Raw genomic sequence first — 19257 nt, forward strand, 5'->3', positions numbered from 1 at the left:
ACAGTACTGTTCTTGACTTTAAAGCTGAGGTGGGAGATGGAATCCAAGCCTGCGAAAGCCAATGGGTCCAGTGGAGAATTTATCTCATGGCTTCATTTCAGTAACGAAGCAATAGAGAGAGAACAGTGGTCATTCAATACATATGAGTTAAATATTTGACTGCATATTAAAGGGAGAGAAGAGCTCCTGGGAGGAACGCAGTCACAGCACGTGCTGTCATCTTCTGTGATTGAAGCCCCCCACCCCCACAGCACTTGCCTTCATCTCCTGAGATTTGCCATCTCGTATCTCCTCCCTCTCTCCTCCCAGTCCACCTAACAAATTGTTACTTCCCAGTTGTACAGAGCACTGTCCCTCCACTCTATCATTGATGTGGGTTTTTTCAGTTGCTCATTTACCCTTAGGTGTTGAGTACATTTGATCACAGAGTGTGTCTACACCCTTCATCACTTTATTCCCAATGATGAGCTTCAAACATAGCTCCTGATGGAGTAAAAGTGAAAAGTGACTCGCTAAGCAAATGGTAGAATGAGGAGATACCATACACCAATGGGAGTGGTTGTGACCTGCAGCACTTGATGTGTGTCAGTTCAAACATGCGTGGTGTTCACTTAAAGTTCCTAATACCCCTTTCTTTATACAGTGGACAATGAAGAGGGTAAACTGATTATTGCTGATATAGACGGTGAGTGCTAATCCAGGTAAATTGAAGGCAGCCTTAGAAAAAGGAGAAGTTGGTGTGGGTTAGAGCCTCTGGGTAGGTTTTAATAGTCAAGAAAGCTGTAGCTATGGCTTAGAATAGTTAAGACTTTAATTGGTAGAGGGGAGGGGAGATAAACTTCCTTTTTTATCAGTGAGGCAGGGTGAACAGGACACATGGGAAGCACACTGAACAGGCACGAAGAAAATGAGTGTGATGCTTGTAACCTCCAGAGAGGGGGATCTGGGCTTCTATACTCTAATAAAAAGAAGCACTATTGGTTCCTGAGGACTTTTCTCATGACAGACACTCTATATAAGTTACTTCTACCTCCCCACTTAGGATTTCTGGTGAGAGAACTGAGATTTGTAGAACCTGAGCAGATTTCTCATTTCACACAATGGCCCAGTAGCAGGAACAAATCCAGAATCTGAGTGTGTAATAAAATTTTGATCTTTTTGGTCCTACCCTTAGCAAAGAGATAAATTTTGATAATAGGATGTGAGGAAGCTCATTTCCAAGGAGGAGGGTGACTGGGTTCTACAGCGTCAGTGTGTTTTCTGCAGGATGGAAAGCAGGTGAGCAGAGAGACAGCCTGGTGGGAGATTGAGACTCCAAGTGAAGAAACAAGTTTCACAAGTTCTTGCTGCCTCTTGAAGCCTGGAGGAGCTGATGAACTCTGGAAAACTAGTTTGAAGAGCCTTTGGAATTCTCAAAGCATCTTCATCTTCCAGGCAGCACAGCACATCCTGGAGAAATCCCCATAGAGTAACCGTGGAGCCGTGTGAGCAAACGGGAGCTCACCCCTCTGTTGACAATAAGACATTTGATGTAGATACACTAGAGCAATGGTGGCACAACGTTTGAGGGAGTAACCACCCAATGTCTGGTTTAACTTAAGGCCCACTCCATGAAAAGGAATCTATATTGAGCACTGCTTGAGTGACGAGTAACATAAGAGTAGATAGCCCAGGGGCCCGTGGTAAAACCAAGTGCTACTGTTTTAAACAAAAGAGATAATACAGTGACTCCTACGGACATACTGCTATACTCAAAACAAGCCTTGCTCAGCTACCATCAGAAAAGCTCCCTCCACAGAAGGTAGAGACCCATAGCAAGACATTATGCAGAGTAAGTCACATTGGATCTCTCAGCCCTACATGTGGTGCCCCATCAAATCCCTCCTGTCAGGGATCAGGGAACCCCACCAAAGAGGAGAAAGGGAGAGTGTTCAAGAGCCATAAGGGATGGAGGCCTGTCCTTTGTGTACATAATATGGTTTCCATTTTAGTGTTTTCCTGGGACTCCCAAGGGTACAAATGAGTGTGTATCTGTTCCCTGTGCCTTCTCTCATGCTTTTTCTCTTTCTGGTTGTTTTGTCTAATCCTGGTGTATTCATTTTTGTTTTATCATGTTTTATCTTATTTTATTAAACTTTATTATTATTCCTTGGTTTCTAATGGGAGACAGAATAGGGGTGGATCCCGATGGGAGGGGGATGCTGAGGAACTTGGAGAAGTAGTGGGAGGGTAAACCATTTATGAGGCTAGATTATATGAGGGAATTTATTTTCTATAAAAGAAAAACTAAAAACTTAAAATGATGAAAATATTAAAAGAAAAGATTTGAGGTAGTTTGGTATGGAGGTGAGGGTAGAGAGGGTAAATCTGAGAGGAACTGAGGAGGGTGAATATGGTTAGAATACATTGCATGGAATTATCAAGCCATTGATTATGACAAGAATCTACTCATGTTAAGTGAGAGGTTTTTTAACTGTTGAGGACTAGCAAGAAAAACACGATAGATGTTGAACTGCAACAATAGCTTGTGTTTATAGAGTCTCAGTGGAGGAATGGAGTCTGATTATAGTGCAGTGGTTGGGCTTCCTGATGCATGTCTGAAGATTTGAGACAACTGCTTTTTGGCAAGCTTGGCAGCTAGTTAATTCTCTCTGGATGTAGTGCCCAAATTGCCACAAGTTGGTTTTGATATGCAATGAATATTTGTGAGAAAACAAATCAGTATAGTTTAGTGTTTCAGAGAGTTATCTAGTGACCTCCAGTATCAACAGTGAGTATTATTCTCCATGGCTGTATAATTCTGCTTCTAGAAATGTAGTTAATAAAAATGCATTCACTAATGTGCAGGAACATGGATAAGTATGAAATGATTCTGAATGGCTTTCTGTGTATTCACAAAACACTGAAAAAATACCCAAATCTATCCCTATATGAAGGAGAAAGAACTTTAGTCAGACAATAATGTCAAACTCAATAATGGAAATGACATACTGGAAATGATGTGTTTTGTATGTGTCCCTGAAACATACATGTGTTAAAGGCTTGTTCCCAACTTTGGTGGGATTGGGAGGCACTGGTGACTTTGGGAGGTGGGTCCAAGCAGGAGACTTACTTCATTTGAGGACTGTCCTCAAAGGATGAGATGCCAGGTGAGGAAGGCTAACTCTCCTGAACTCTCTTACTCACTACTTCAGCATCCCATAGCAAGGGAACAAATCTGCAGATGCCTCTGAACTTCACTGAACTTGCATTTCTTCTGATCTACCTATAAAATTAACACTGTCATGATTTCAATTGGTCCTCAAAATTCTAGTATTTCATAAGTTAATGAAGCACACTAGGTTCACTTTATCCAGACTTGATATTTCTGCAAATTTTTACTTTTTATTCACTCTACCTTTACTCTACTATAATAAAATTACCTTTCAAAAGCCATTACATTTCTTATTTTCCATGTTATATATATATATATATATATATATATATATATATATATATATATATATTTAAAATGTTTATAGAATTCACTTAGTTTGTATTGATCATCATATGTAGTGAAGGTCTTAGGAAAATTTATAAACCCCATTTATTTTATACTTTGTTGGAGTGAAAGTGTGTGTGTGTGTGTGTGTGTGTGTGCATGTGTATGAAAATATGTGAGAGTACATGTGTTTCCTTCAGAGGACTGACTGAACTACAGATCCCATGTGATGCACAAGAAAGCACTTACTACATCTTCACTGTAGGTATAATTGACGTAGAAATGCTGCTAGGATTTCACAAAATTGCTATGGTTAAAAGGAATGTTAGACAGCATCATGCTTAAAATTCCTCAAAGTAAATCGGAGCATTGCTATATCTGAGGTGTCATAATTAACTGCCTCTTCTCAGAAATAAGACAGTGAACAACTGTTTCCAGAGTAAGCTGGGTTAATTGGGCATGTTTTTGTTTCTCAGGAATGTCTTAGCACTTTGCAACTGTTGCTGTGATGTTGAGTTTCTGAGAGGTTACAGCATCTTCTGAACATCATTGCTTATAAAACACACACTCACATTCATACACATTCACAGACACTCACACACACAAACATACAGTCACACACATTTAAATACACACACACACACAAGCATACACTCATATACATACTCATTCTTTCACACACTCACAACAGGATCATTCCTCAGCATACAATCTCACATGTAATCACATGCACTTACCACTCCACTTATTAACACATGCACACACACACACACACACACAATATCTGTGCTAATTTATGTATTCATAGACTCAGATTATTAAAGGAAGGAGGAACATAAGGGTTATAACATTAGCCCCATTATTTTTTAGTATTTAACAATATTTTGTGTTATGTGTTTTCAGTATATATATATATATATACACACACACATATATGCTAATGTGAAAGTACATGTGCAAGTTAAGGCCAAAAGAGGACTTCAGAACCTTTCTCTATTTCTCTCTGCCTTATTGTCTGGAGATGGAGGTCTCTTACTGAGCCGAAAATGGGAATTTAGGATAAGCTGGGTGCTCCACAACTTGTCAGGATTTATTTTCCCCTAATCTAGAGTGATGTGATCATAAGCACACAGTTATGCTTGTTTTTACATGTATACTGGGGATTCAAACTCAGGCCCTGTTGTGTGCAGAGAAGTTGCCATTTTCCACTGAATGGAGAACCTGGTTTTTCTTATTCCCTTAGTATGGCACTCCTGATCTCATCAAATTGTGTGTTTCAGTGATAAAGTATAGAGGTTGTCTTACATGGTACATTTTATTTATACTTGACCTCTATTTGCTTCATTGATTGAAGTGTGGTTGTTAAACATAGTGAGTCATTCTTGAGTAACGATGGCCTTTGTTCCTTTAGAGCCAGGGGATGAATACTGAACCATGGGGATGAGCGTACTCGAGCACACGGAGGATTTTTGAACCAAGAATCTCCTTTCAGAGGTATTTCCTGTTCCTTTTCAAGGATAAGTGATAGTTACCTCTGAGTCGAAGTTTAAGTAAGAGCAGCAAGCAAAGGAAACAGGGAGCATGTCTAGCTCAGAAGAGCAATAGCAATTTGTAACACAGTCCAAGCAAATGCTAGGATTAGCTTGCTAGTTTAATAGGCTATAATGGGAAGGGAGACACATTAAAGGCAAGTATTTTTGTGAGCAAAATTGGGAAGATATGCTGTGCAGGTGTGGGCCCTTTGGCTCTGGGCATGCGGGGTATTATCACTAATAGTACAGAACCCCCCTATCATACTCTGAGAAGCTCCTGCTAGAGTGTGTGACAGTTCTAACCAGTTACAGCAAGAGTCAGCAGAGCAGCAGAGAAGACCAGCCTTCAATAATGCCATTTAAGGGAACACCAATAGTGACAAATGTACCTCACCTAGTGCCTGCCATGTGATCCTTCCTAATATTATTGTTCTGGTTACCAAGTGTGAAGGCTTAAGTCTTTAAGGATCCCTTCTACAAGTGAACTATGTCAACATTTATGTGTATAATGATGTGTGATTATAGATTAATCTGTTTAATTTACACCTGGCAGTCTTGATTTTAAATGCAGACTGGGAATGTATTCTGTTTTGGTACATGGCATACTCATTTTTAGTAAATAACATATATATCAATGCTTTACTTATACCTTAAGGAAATCCCTCAGAGGGATTGTTGTATGAGTTGCATAGAAGTCCATAGCAGGATTATTTTATGGTTTATATATCTATTCTTAAACAGACATCTGATACAGTGATCAATTTATGTTATTGATACATAGAAGATATGCACTGAAGGTAGTATAACTATTTCCTCTCATGAAAACATTCAACATTAATTTCTATTTTGATTAAAGAGTTTATGTGTTTTTGTTATGTAGATGAATTAGATGTGGAGAGAAAAGGCTATTTTTAAAAATCAGTATTTACAGCACAAAAGTACAAAGGTCATATGCTGATAGCAGGCATATTATTACAAAATGTGATTGTATAGAAGAGAAACTGGAATTTAAGCCTCATCTTTACCCTATTCATGACAAGAAGCACAGATCATTGGAAACTTACCTCCTGTTCTCTGACTTCCCTTCCATATCTCCTTCCAACTTTAATCCTCCTATTCTAGTTTTTCATTTATGTGTATATATTTATATACCCTTCCCCTGACTTGGAATATCCCCTCGTCATCCATGTTTCCTTATATGCCACCTGACCACTGTGGCTATCTGATTGAAATATATATATATTTATATGTATGTATACATATATACATATATATATATATATATGTATGTATGTATGTATGTATATGGAGAGAGAGAGAGAGAGGTGTATTATAAGAATTTTTTTTCAAATATTTCTCCAAGTCATGCCCCTGTGACTTTAATTCTTACTGCTCAGATGATTGGTATAGTTCCTTTTTTGCTTTGATAGCTCAGAGCTATCATCTGACCTCTGCAGGTTAGGACTACGTCATTGTTACTGCTGTGAAGATCTTTCTCCAACAACATCTCCTTCCACGAACTCCAGCCTACAGGTGAGAACTTCTGACTTTAGTATCCTCCCCACTTCCTCACTTTCACTTGAGAGCATGAATTTATCATTTTTGTCTTGAAAATCCTTTTGCTATAATCACATTGATTCCTTCTTCCTTTTCCTCCTTCTTGACCCTCTCGTACACCCCTCTCTGCTTGCCTTCAAATTCATGGGCACTTTAACAAATTGTTATTACATGCATACATGTACATGCATATACAGATATATTACTAAGCATGACCTATTCCATCTGTGTAAGTTTATTTGTAAATTTATTTTCAGAGTTGGCCGGTTGGTACTGGATAATCAACTGATAGGCTCTTCTTTGGAGAAGACTATTTCTCCTACCATCAGCATTCCCTAGTTTCCTGTAGTTCTTTGTGTATAGTTAAGGCCTTGTGATCTTTTCTTTCTCCACTGTTCTATGTCTACTGTTTCTACTTTGTTATATCAACTTTACATGGAATTTGGTTTCAATCCTTTCTTTTTCTGTTGACTATTTATAAAAGATTTTCTTCTTTTATTTTTATTTATGTTTTGTTGTGTCTGTGAAATGTCCATAATATGTTATCATTCTATTGTCTTTCTATTCTGGTTTCCTTTTCTTCCCCCTTTTTATATAGATTTTGTCTTTACCTTTTCTCTATTATCCCATCTTGGTTGGTATGGATTCCATTTGTCCCAGCTTCTTTCCACTATGGAAGTTTATACTTCAAGGAACTATTTTACACTTTACTAAAATCAAGCTCTTGGTAGTCATAATTTCTGTGTTACGAAAGTATTTATTTTTTTGATTTGAGTATAAATTTGATACATTGGAAGCATGACATTAATTAATTGCTCCATAGCTGTTCTTGCTGTTGTTTAGATTTGTAGCATTGCTACATACTTGCTTATACTTTCATGTTCATGGTATTATTTAGATTTTGATGCAGTTCTATATCTGATAAAATATTATGGAGAGTTGTGAAATCAACCCTGCTGAAGACATCATCCTAGCTCTTAGGATTTAACCCATAGAACATTACTGTTAGATATTTACTTTCATCACTACCATTCTATTGATTAGAGTGTGATATCTTAGAAAAACAGGAAATTTGCTGAAGTTGAAATTTGCAAGTATTGGAATTAGATCCAAACTTAGGCATTTTATTTCCTGTAGGGGACATATTATTAACCATGTCACTGTCTTCAATAAGTATCATGTAAGGTCCTGTCAGGTTTGTAGACGTTAAGTAGTTTAGAATAATGATTATGTCTAAATGGAGAGGAAAGAAAAAGGAAATGTTAGATGTCTAGAATAATACTCTTGAGAATTAGGAAGAAAATCCTTGCAAAAAAGAAACTCCTGAGGTGGTTAAGGCAGGTCATCCAGGGAGGACACTTTTGGCTCTAGGCTTTGGTCAGGGCTTTAGATTTTTCTGTTTAGGTAGGGAATGTCCTTTAATAAATTTGAAAATGTGCCTAAAATTACATGACATATTGGATAGAGTCCAAATCTTTTAGAGACACGAGTTTTTAATTTTATTTTTGAGGGATTGAATTAGCAGCAAAGAAGGAAGGCTTAGCTAGTATAGGGAAGAGTCAGAAGAGGTGAGGATGGGAAGACAAACTAGTGGGGTGGAAAGAGTGGGGACAGTCCAGGGACACAAGTAACAATTCAGAGAAGTGGATGAACAAGCACGGGAACTCACCAGAGAGTATCCCATAGTTAGAATGGAAAAAAGCCACAGTTACATCAAATAGAATAGCACACCGAAATTGCATTCAAGATATTTGGTGCAACAAAGACTTTGTATTTTGATATTGATACTGGTTGGTCTTGGAGTTCTTTTGATCTTATGACGTGGCTTTGTGATGAGTTTTCAGTGTGCTATGACATTAGACACTTTCTCTGTTCTTACTCAAACTAGCAAATAAGTAAGAAAAACAGAGGAAATGGTGTTTGAAGTTGGTGATTTGTATACTATTTTTACATATGTTACCCAAAATAAAGCCAAGTATATTATGCATATGTTCTCTCTCTCTCTCTTTCTCTCTCTCTCTCTCTCTCTCTCTCTCTCTCTCTCTCTCTCAGAACTTTAAAACTTTAATAAGTGACATTTTAAATCAAATTTATTTTGATTTGCATTTTCCTAATGACTAAGTATGTTGAACATTTCTTTTGGTGCCTCTGGGCCATCCAAGATTCCTCAGTTGAGAATTCTCTCTTTTGTTCTGTACTCCATTTTTAGTAGGGTTGTTTGGTTCTCTGGAGTTTAACTTCTTGTGTTCTTTGTATATACTGGATATTAGTCCTCTATAGAATGTAGCATTGGTAAAGATCTTTCTCCAATCTGTTGGTTGCCATTTTGTTCTGTTGACAGTGTCCTTTGTTTTACAGAAGTTTTTCAGTTTTATGAGATCCCTTTTGTCTACAGCTGATCTTAGAGCCTGAGCCACTGGTGTTCTATTCAGGAAATTTTCTATTGTGCTGACGTGTTCGAGGCTCTTTACCACTTTCTCTTTTATTAGATTCAGTGTATTTGGTTTTATGCTCACAGCCAACCACCGGACTGAGCATGGGGACCTCAATTGAGGAGTTAGAAGAAAAACTGAAAGAGCTGAAGGGATTTGCAACCTATAAAAAGAACAACTATATCAGCCAATCAGACTCCCCAGAGTTTCTAAAGACTAAAACACCTATCAACAAGTACACATAGATGACCCCGTGACTCTAGCTGCATATGTAGCAGAGGATGGCCTTGTTTCTCATCACTGGAAGGTAACTCCTTCGTCCTGTGAAAGTTTGATAACCCAGGATATGGGAATGCTATGCCACTGAGGCAAGAGTGGGTGGGTGGGTGGGGGAGCTTTCTCACTGAAGCAGGGTGAAAGGGGATGAGATGGGAATTTGCAGAACAGGAACTAAGAAGGAAAATAATATCTGAAATGTAAATAAATAATATAACAATTAATAAAAAGGGAACAATAAAATCTGGGTTTTGCCTGAAAAACAAACAAACAAATCAACAAAAACAACAAAAACAAAACAAAACAAAACAAAACCAAAAAAACCCAAATTCTCCACTTTAATTTCTGATTTGTCCTTAGTGTTTTGGTTACTGGTAGAATTAGACAATGTCAGTGGATGTTGATGATTAATGGATATTACTGCCTTAATGCAGGTACACATCTGGTCATTCAGCAATGTTTACCAAGAACCTATTGTGAAGAAAACCTTTGTTCCTACATATTGCATGTCTCACCACAATGGGGCGGCAGTTATACCAGTCCAGTTTGGAGTTTCTCACTGTAGACTCTGTGGATAATGACACAGCTCTGTGATATATTCAAATAGCATACTGATAACTTCAATATCGATTTTGGGAACTACCCATGACATTTGCAATATAAAGATGACAAGAACTCAATCTACCTTGGAGTCATTAAGGTCTCACATACTCTACTTAGTGAGCAGCTTCAAAATTTCTTCTGAAAGTGGTTAGAGGACAAGAAACTTTCTGTATGTCATAAACATTTACAATTATAACATGACCTTTACTACAAACTCTGCACAAAGACATTGATGGATCCTACTTAACTCTGTATTTCTGGAAGTACTTGGACTTTAATGCTCCTTAATAAAATAAATGTTGTTTAGAAACAACTGGTATGTGTGTGTGTGTGTGTGTGTGTGTGTGTGTGTGTATGTGTGAGTGTATGTGTGTCTATGTGTGTCTGTGTTTATGAGTGTGTGTGTCTGTGTGTGTGTCAATGTTTATGAGTATGTGTGTCTGTGTATATGAGTGTGTGTGTCAATGTTTATGAGTATGTGTGTCCATGTATATGAGTGTGTGTGTATGTATGTGTGTGTGTGTGTCTGAGTAGGGAGGGAGGGAAAAGAGTGGATGGATCTCAATGTGCAATTATACAAACACCAGTGTGTCTTTTTTTTCTTCTTTGTATATAAATGTTTAGATCATAGATTGGTGCTGGATATCTTCCTCTCACCTTATTTCTCTTGGGACAGTTTCTAACTAGTCTGGAACCCATTGATTGGCTTTCTGGTCAGCAAACTACTGGAAGCTGCTTATCCCTTTTCAGAGCTTGCTTTATAATCACATGCCACATCAACACGTCTGGATTTTACATGGTCCTAGATACTTATGATTGTATAACTTTATTGACTGAGCCATCTCCTCAATGCTATGAGAACTATCTCATTGTAAGAATAAGGAGATGTGGGGTAGATTTGGGTGATACACAATTGTAGAACAAGGATTCAATTTTTGGTCTGCTCCTGATGCTTGCTCTGAATTCAATCATGGTGAAAATGTTAGAGTGAGGTACACTGTTTTGGAGAAGATCCCAGGACTAATAATCATAGCATCTCACTGGACAACACAAAGGCATTTTTCTTTTTTATCCTGTCACCAGGGGTAGATTAGCTTTGCCTTCAGATTCATCCCTTGGAATTCCTGATGATTTTGATGCTTTTCTGACTGGCCATTGGATACTGCTCTCATAAATAAGAAAAAGGGAAAGACTTGTTTGTAAATTAAGCATCTCTAGGGTCTATTTCCATCTGTGGTGAAATGCAATGTAAGGCTTCCAACCTCTCTCTTAGGTGGTAATCTTCTTTCTCCCTGCTAAGCTTACCCTTAGGACTCATAGTTCATTAACATATCTGCATGAAGGTTGATGTTTAACACAGGAATTGATTTCCAGGAAGATTTCCTGCCAGCATAAAGTAGGAGTCAGTGAATGACAGTGAGAAAACAAGAAGGAAGAAAGCAGTGTGTGTGTGTGCATGCATGTACATGTGTGTGCATGTGTAAATATTAATGTATTTTGTTCCATAATTACTTCTTAATTTACAATAAGAGAAAATATATAATAATTATAGAAACTAAAATAATATTGGTGTCTCTGCGTTTGTGTGTGTGTGTGTGTGTGTGTGTGTGTGTGTGTGTGTTGGTATTTGTGTGTGGGAGGATGTGTATAAAAATTACAGATGTTTCTCATGGATTGTCATAGTTTGATATTTGAGACAGGTTTTCTTGACTGACCTTAAACTTAGGCTAGGCCTACTGTGCAGAGAGCTCCAAGGTTTTTCATGTCTCTATTCTTCTGTTATAAGCACTTGGTATCTCGTCTGTCCACTTTCGCAGTCATCAGCCATGTCAGAACTTAAACTGAACATTCCCTTCACCTTAAAAATTTGGCTACTCTGATTAGAAAAATTGGGAAAACTTGTATTAAGTTTTCAGGTGTTGACTTCAGGACGCAGAGCAGAGCCTGGCCCAACCGCCAGCCGGAAAGGCGGCTCGTACAGGCTGAGCAACTGTGACCTGGAACAGATCTTAGGAACTTCTGTTCCCACCCGGAGACGACTTCAGGACGCAGAGCAGAGCCTGGCCCAACTGCCAGCCGGAAAGGCGGCTGGTACAGGCTGAGCAACTGGTGAGTGGGAGACCTAGGCTGCGGGGGAGCAGAGGGATCTCTGCGGAGTGCACACAGAAAGGGCACCCCTGCCCTGACCTGCCCTGTCCTCCCCAATCCAGTGACCAGGAACAGATCTTAGGAACTTCTGTTCCCACCCGGAGACGACTTCAGGACACAGAGCAGAGCCTGTCCCAACAGCCAGCCAGAAAGGCGGCTCGAACAGGCTGAGCAACTGGTGAGTGGGAGACCTAGACTGCAGGGGAGCAGAGGGATCTCTGCGGAGTGCACACGGAAAGGGCACCCCCTGTCCTCCCCAATCCAGTGACCGGGAACAGATCTTAGGAATTTCTGTTCCCACCCTGAGACGACTTCAGGACACAGAGCAGAGCCTGGCCCACCTGCCAGCCGGAAAGGTGGCTCGGAGAGGCTGAGCATCTGTGACCAGGAACAGATCTTAGGAATGTCTGCCCACCCGGAGGCAACTTCAGTACACAGAGCGGAGCCTGGCCCAGCTGCCACCCGGAACCTGGGCTGCCGGGGAGTAGAGAGATCTCTGCGGAGTGCACACAGAAAGTGTACCAGGGACACAGACCAGATACAAGGGAAAGGCAAGAACATATCACTGACAACAAAATGGCAAGAGGAAAGAGAAAGAGTATATCCCAAGGAAACCAAGACAATCTAGCAACACCAGAACCCAGCTCTCCAATAGTAGCAAACATCGGAATTCCAAACACTCCAGAGAAAGAAGACACAGACCTGAAATCATGCCTCAAGACGCTGATAGAGTTACTTAAACAAGAAAGGGAGGAAAAGCAAAAAGATTCAGAAGCTTTTAAAGAAGAAACAAGAAAAACACTCAAAGAATTCAAAGAACGAGACGAAAACAGAACCAAAGAAATAAAGGAATGGAAGAGGGAAATTAAAACAGAAATTGACACAATAAAGAAAGCGCTAAAAGAGATAACCCTAGAGTCAGAACACCAAAAAAAGAAATCAGGAGTCACAGAAGCAAGCATTTCCAACAGATTACAAGAGATCGAGGAGAGACTCTCGGGGGCAGAAGACAACATTGCAAACATAGACAAAACAGCCAGAGAAAATGCAAAAAACAAAAAGCTCCTAACCCAAAATGTCCAGGAAATACAAGACACAATGAGAAGACCGAACCTAAGGATAATAGGAATAGAAGAGGGAGAAGAGTATCAACTAAGAGGCACAGTAAATATCTTCAACAAAATCATAGAAGAAAACTTCCCTACCCTCAAGAATGAGATGACCACGAGCATAAAAGAAGCCTTCAGAACTCCAAATAGGTTGGACCAGAAAAGAAATACCTCCCGACACATAATAGTAAAAACATCAAGTGCCCAAAGTAAAGAAAGAATACTAAAAGCAGTAAGGGAAAAAGGTCAGGTAACATATAAAGGCAGACCAATCAGACTCAAACCCGATTTCTCAACAGAGACTATGAAAGCTAGAAGAGCCTGGACAGACATCATGCACACCCTAGGAGAGCACAAGTGCCAGTCCAAGCTGCTATACCCAGCAAAACTATCAATCACCATTGATGGAGAGACAAAGATATTTCAAGACAAATCAAAATTCACACAATATCTGACCACAAACCCAGCACTACAAGGAATTATAGGTGGAAAACCCAATACAAGGAGGGAAAATACAGCCTAATAAAAACAAGAAAACTCCTAAACAAGAAAACTAAAAGAAGAAAAAAACACAGACACAACTCAACCCAAAAAAGCAAAAATGGCAGGAAACAGAAACAATTATTCTTTGATATCTATTAACATAAATGGTCTCAACTCCCCAATAAAGAGACAAAGACTATCAGACTGGATACATAAACAAAATCCAGCCTTTTGCTGCATACAGGAAACTCATCTCAGAGACAGAGACAGACACTATCTCAGAGTAAAAGGGTGGGAAAAAAACTTCCAAGCAAACAGCTCCAAGAAGCAAGCTGGAGTGGCTATTCTAATATCGAATAAAGTAAACTTCCAACCAAAAGTTATCAAAAAAGATAAAGAAGGACACTTTTTACTCATTACTGTGGAAATCTGTCAGGAGGAACTCTCAATCCTTAACATATATGCTCCAAATAAAAAATCACCCACATTCATAAAAGAAACCCTACTAAAGCTCAAAAAATACATTTCACCCCACACAAAAATAGTGGGAGACTTTAAACCCCACTCTCACCAATGGACAGATCAAGGAAACAGAAACTGAACAAGGACACTGCAAAACTAGCAGAGACTTTGAACCAACTAGAATTAATAGATATATACAGAACATACTATCCTAAAGTAAAAGAATACACCTTCTTCTCACCACCCCATGGCACCTTCTCGAAAATTGACCACATAATTGGACACAGAACGAGCCTTCATCAATATAAGAAGATTGAAATACTCCCATGCATCCTCTCAGATCACCATGGTCTACGGCTACTCTTTCACAACAACAAAGACAACAAAATGCCCACATACACATGGAAACTAAACAACGCTCTGTTAAAGGATAGCAGGGTCAAAGAAGAAATAAAGAAAGAAATTAAGGACTTTCTAGAATTCAACGAAAATGATAACACAACATACCCAAACCTATGGGATGCAATGAAAGCAGTATTGAGAGGAAAACTCATTGCCCTAAGTGCTTCCAAGAAGAAACTGGAGAGAGCTCACATCAGCAACCTGACAGCACAGCTAAAAGCCCTAGAACAAAAGGAAGCAGATATATTCAAAAAGAGTAGACGGCAAGAAATAATCAAAATTAGGGCAGAAATAGACCAAATAGAAACAAAAAAAAAAAAAAATTGAAAAAATCAACAAAAAAAGAGTTGGTTCTTTGAGAAAATCAACAAGATTGATAAACCCCTAGCCAGACTAACTAGAGGGCAAAGAGAGAGTATCCAAATTAACAAAATCATAAAGGAAAGTGGTGACATAACAACTGAAACTAAGGAAATTCAAGAAATCATCAGATTCTACTACAAAAACTTATACTCCACAAAATTGGAAAATCTGGAGGAAATGGACAAATTCCTAGACAGATACAAGGTCCCAAAGTTTAACCAGGACCAAGTAAACCATCTAAATAACCCTATAACACCTAAAGAAATAGAAGAAGTCATCAAAAGCCTCCAAACCAAAAAAAGCCCAGGTCCAGATGGGTTCAGTGCAGAATTTTATCAGACATTTATTGGGGATATAACACCAATATTCGCCAAACTATTCCAAAAGATAGAATCAGATGGAATATTACCCAACTCATTTTTTGAGGCTACAATAACCCTCGTACCTAAGCCACACAAAGACCCTACAAGGAAAGAGAACTTCAGACCAATCTCACTTATGAACATTGATGCAAAAATACTCAACAAAATCCTTGCAAACCGAATCCAAAACACATCAAAACCATCATTCATCCTGACCAAGTAGGCTTCATCTCTGGGATGCAGTGATGGTTTAACATAAGGAAATCCATCAATGTAATCCACCATATAAACAAACTTAAAGACCAAAATCACATGGTCATATCACTAGACTCTGAGAAAATATTCGATAAAATCCAACACCCCTTCATGTTAAAAGTCCTGGAAAGAACAGGAATCCAAGGCCCATATTTAAACATAGTAAAAGCAATATACAGCAAACCAACAGCCAACATCAAACTTAATGGTGAGAAACTTAAAGCAATCCCACTAAAATCAGGGACTCACAAGGCTGCCCACTCTCTTCCTACCTATTCAACATAGTACTGGAAGTCCTGGCTGGAGCAATTAGACAGCAAAAGGAGATCAAGCGGATACAAATCGGAAAGGAAGAGATAAAAACATCACTCTTTGCCAATGACATGATAGTGTACTTGAGTGACCCCAAAAATTCCACCAGAGAACTCCTACAGCTGATAAACAAGTTCAGTAAAGTGGCTGGATACAAAATTAACGCAAACAAATCAGTAGCCTTCCTGTACTCAAAGGACAAACATGTGGAGAAAGAAATTAGGGAAAACGTACCCTTCAAAATCGTTACAAAAACTATGAAATACCTTGATGTGACTCTAACTAAGCAAGTGAAGGACCTGTATGACAAGAACTTCAAACCTCTAAAGAAAGAAATTGAGGAGGATCTCAGAAAATGGAAAGATCTCCCATGCTCATGAATTGGAAAAATCAACATCTTAAAAATGGCCATCCTACCAAAAGCAATCTACAGATTCAATGCAATAATCCCCATCAAAATTCCAACCCAGTTCTTCATGGAATTGGAAAGATCAATGTGCAATTTCATATGGAATAACAAAAGACCTAGAATAGCGAAATCCATCCTCAACAACAAAAAAACATCTGCAGGAATCACTATCCCTGACCTCAAGCTATATTACAAGGCAATTGTGCTGAAAACTGCATGGTACTGGTACAGAGATAGGCATGTGGATCAATGGAATAGAATAGAAGATCCAGAAATGAGCCCTCATGTATATGGTCACCTGATTTTTGACAAAGGAGCAGTAAACATTCAATGGAAAAAGGACAGCCTATTCAACAAATGGTGCTGGTCCAACTGGCACTCAACATGCAAAAGAATGAAAATAGACCCGTTCTTATTTCCTTGTACAAAGCTCAAGTGTAAGTGGATTAAAGATCTCCACATTAAACCACATACATTGGAACTATTAGATGAGAAAGTAGGGAAAACCTTAGAACACATAGGCACAGGAGAAAATTTCCTGAACAAAACACCAATGGCTCAAGCTCTAAGGTCAAAGATTAACAAATGGGACTTAATGAGATTGCAAAGTTTCTGTAAGGCTAAGGACATCGTCAAGAAAACAAAACGGCAACCAACAGAATGGGAAAAGATCTTTACCAACACCACATCAGATAGAGGCCTAATATCCAAGGTGTACAAGGAACTCAAAAAGCTAGACACCAGAGAATCAAATAACCCTATTAAAAAATGGGGTACAAAGCTAAACAAATCATTTTCAGTTGAGGACCACCGAATGGCCGAAAAACATCTGAGGAAGTGCTCGACATCCTTAGCCATCAGGGAAATGCAAATCAAAACAACCCTGAGATTCCACCTCACACCAGTCAGATATGCCAAGATCCAAAACTCAGATGACAGCAGATGCTGTCTAGGCTGCAGAGAAAGAGGAACACTTCTCCACTGTTGGTGGGGTTGCAAGCTAATACAACCACTCTGGAAATCATTCTGGCGATACCTCAGAAAATTGGATGTAGTACTACCTGAAGACCCAGCTATTCCACTTCTGGGCATATATTCCAGAGACACTTTAATACACAACAAAGATATATGCACCACAATGTTCATAGCGGCTCTATTTATAATAGCCAGAAGCTGGAAGGAACCCAGATGTCCTTCAGAAGACGAATGGATACAAAAATTGTGGTACATATACACAATGGAATACTACTCAGCCACCAGAAACAATGACTTAACCAAATTCTTAAGAAAATGGCTGCATCTAGAGAAGATCATCCTGAGTGAGATAACCCAGTCACAAAAGAACAGACATAATATGCAGTCACTGATAGTGGGATGCTAACCCCAGAGGCTTGCACTCTCCCAGAAACAACTCACAGACTGTATGAAGTCCAAGAAATAAAGAAAACAAAAAATATACATATATTCACAAAACAAGAAGACTTTGACTATTTCCATGTTACGTTTTGTTTTGTATGTACTTTACGCTTATTACAACTAGTACGTTTTCAATGCATACTGTCAAGCCCTTGAAAAAAATCAAGTACTGACTAAAAAACATATTCACATGGTTTTATGTAAAATTTATTTTATTGTCTGAAAAAACAGTACTGACAAAAATGTATAATTTTAAGCAAAAAATGTTTAAAATCTTTACATTTATCTTTGTTTTGCAAAATAAAGTTGTTTAAAAAAAGTTTTCAGGTGTTATTTTAAAATAATTAATTTAGTATTTTTGTTGTTGTTGCTTATCTACTGTGTTTCTTTAATTATATTTCATTGAGAGTAATTAGTCTTTTTTTTTCTTCAACTGTCAAAAAAGCTAGAGAAAGGACTGGACGAGCTGAAAGGGTCTGCGACTTCATGGGAAGAACAAAATAATCAACTGACCAAACCCACCGCAGCTCCCAGGGACTAAAACACCAGCCAATGAGCACACATGGAGAGACCCATGGCCCCAGGTGCTTATGTAGCAGAGGATGGTATTGTCTGGCATCAGTGGGAGGAGAGGCCTTTGGTCCAGCGAAGGCTGGTTTTCCCAGTGTAGGGGATGCCAAGGTGCTGAGGTGGAAGCTGGTGGTTAGGAGAGGTAGCTCATTCATGGAGGCAATAGGAGGAAGAGGGGGGATGAAATTAGGGGAAAAGATAACATCTGAAATGTAAATACAGAGAATATGCAATAAAAAAGAAATTATAAAAAAAAAATTAAAAAAAAAAAAAAAAAAAAAAAAAAAAAAAAAAAAAAGCACTTGGTATCTCATCCAGTTTCCCATATAGGTTCTGGGGACAGAAATAGTCTTCATGATTGCATACGATATTTTATCAACTAAATAGGTAGAGCCTGTGTCCTCAGCTAATAATATATACATCTATTATTCAGATTCATATACACACTTATCTATGGGCTGACATCAGTTCCAACAATTTACTCCATGTTCTAACATAATAAATTAACTTCTTGGTTTTGTTTCATTTTAGTAGCAAATAGAGAAAAAGTCACCAATTAAGCAGAAAGGGAACAAACAGTTTTGCTCCTTTTTTTTTTCATTTTGTGTTATAAACATTCAGTTAGTTTTTCAATTTCTTATTTTTTTGTTTTTTACAATCCAGACTTTATCCTCATCCTGGTCCACCCTCTGACTATTTCACATCCCACACTTTCTTACCCTGTCTCCAAGAGGATGTCCCCATCCTCATTCTCCATCACACCAGACCTCCCCACTCCCTATCTGGGACCTCATATTTCTTGAGGGTTAGATGCATCTTTTCTGAGTCTAAACCTGGCAGTCCTCTGCAGTATATGTATATATGCATATGGGGGGGCTCATATCAGCTGGTGTATGTTGTCTGGTTGGTGGCTCAGTGTCTGAGAAATCTCTGGGTTCTAGGTCAGTTAAGACTGATAGTATACCTAGAGGGTTGCCCACCTCCTCAGCTTCTTCCAGCTTTTACCTAATTAAACCACAGGGGTCAGCAGCTTCTATCCATTGGTGGAAATAAATATCTGCATCTGATTCTTTCCGCTGCTTCTT

Source organism: Micromys minutus (genome assembly GCF_963924665.1).
Source record: "Micromys minutus genome assembly, chromosome: 2".
NCBI classification, from domain to species: domain Eukaryota; kingdom Metazoa; phylum Chordata; class Mammalia; order Rodentia; family Muridae; genus Micromys; species Micromys minutus.